The sequence below is a fragment of the Alosa pseudoharengus genome, unplaced genomic scaffold (assembly GCF_046254945.1).
Source record: "Alosa pseudoharengus isolate Yale_2024_CS ecotype anadromous, Long Island Sound unplaced genomic scaffold, YU_APseudo_1.1 YU_APseudo_1.1_scf_9, whole genome shotgun sequence".
In the NCBI taxonomy this organism is placed as follows: domain Eukaryota; kingdom Metazoa; phylum Chordata; class Actinopteri; order Clupeiformes; family Clupeidae; genus Alosa; species Alosa pseudoharengus.
In genome coordinates this window covers 35,013,622-35,015,118 of record NW_027468881.1, presented here as the reverse complement: position 1 = coordinate 35,015,118, position 1,497 = coordinate 35,013,622, and positions in this window count along the sequence as shown.

Sequence of the window (1,497 nt, the reverse complement as noted above, 5' to 3'; positions counted from 1 at the left end):
CTGGAGTTATACACTTGTAGAATTACACAACTGCTTTGTGAATGTGTATACTAATTGATGGTGTGATGACAAGTTTAGATCCTTTCAGCTCAGTTGTTTTGAATTATGGTGACATCTATTGGGACATATTTATAGCTTACTATAATTATATGGGCCATTCGACTGTAGCTTTGCTGCAATGTGGGTTTGAACGTTAGCTAAACATTTTAGTCGAGTAATTTAGTGGCACTTAGCGACACAAAAACCTCGAACTTTGTGTTCTGCCGCTGTGACGGGGCGGCGCTGGCCCGTCTCTGTTTGACGGAGCGGTGAGTACATCAGGGAGAGTGACTCACCTGCTCTGACATTTCCCAGCCTGCATAGAGGAAAGGCTTGCACACAGAAACAGCGTCATAAAAAAACAAAAGCTTAGTGACACGTTGTCTACCACTACTAGAACTACTCTGAGGGCTCAGTCACCGTATAGAGTGTTTATTTAGGTAATTTATTTTTTGAAGGGGGGCATGAGGATGTTTGCGTGCATATTATGTATTTACAGTTTTTTACAATTGTTTACACACGTTTTCAAAACTCTGTGTCTATTTTTCAAAACTCCACACACAAAACCCACAATTGCTCACACAAAATGCAAAATGCCTCAAATCTGCAGCAAAATGACACACAACATTCAAAATGTCAAAAACACATGTTTAAAGCAAACATTCGCCTTACATTACAAACACTTTTGTCATAATATGACATTTTGGATACATCATGTACACACTGTTGCTCAAAACCTAAAGCTCTTCTGTCTTAGGCTTTCTATATGTATTTCCATACAAGAGTGAAAGTTATGGTATCAACAAAGAGAAGTTGAAATACACAGTAAAAATGCAAGCAATATTGAAACCAAAAATAGTGATTTTTCCCAAATAATTTGCTGTTGCGAATACAGTATTTTACAGCAAGAAAAAAAGCAAAGAAGAATACAGTGACCACCAGATGTACATGGAGTTTTGAAAACACTGATTTAGTTTTTTCCAAAGACAAGTGTGTGTGTGTGTGTGTGTGTGGGGGGGGGGGGTCGTGTACAGTATGTATTCATAGGCCTATAGACCCTTTCAACTGCAGAAACAAACAATTCTACAGTAAGCGTTCCTAAGGCATTTCTGGAGGCACAGAAAAATTTATTGAGCTAATGGTACTGTAACATAGGGACAAACAAAAATAAAGTAAAAAGACAAATTTTACATAAAGTCAACTTTTTTAGAACATTACTGTAAGCTAAAGTCCGATTACTGTAATTTTCAAAGTATCTGCATTGGTTCTGAATATTTCAACCGGAAATCCTCTAGGAGCAGATTGAAAGGGTCCATACCTATATAGAGACTACATCTATTCATAGACCTATACTAAGGCAATGATTGGATGGTGTTCAGTAAAGTAAAGAGTGTTTACACATGTGAGGAGAAAGAGTGAAGCACTGGTGATTTAGTGTGGCATTTTGATGGATTGTGT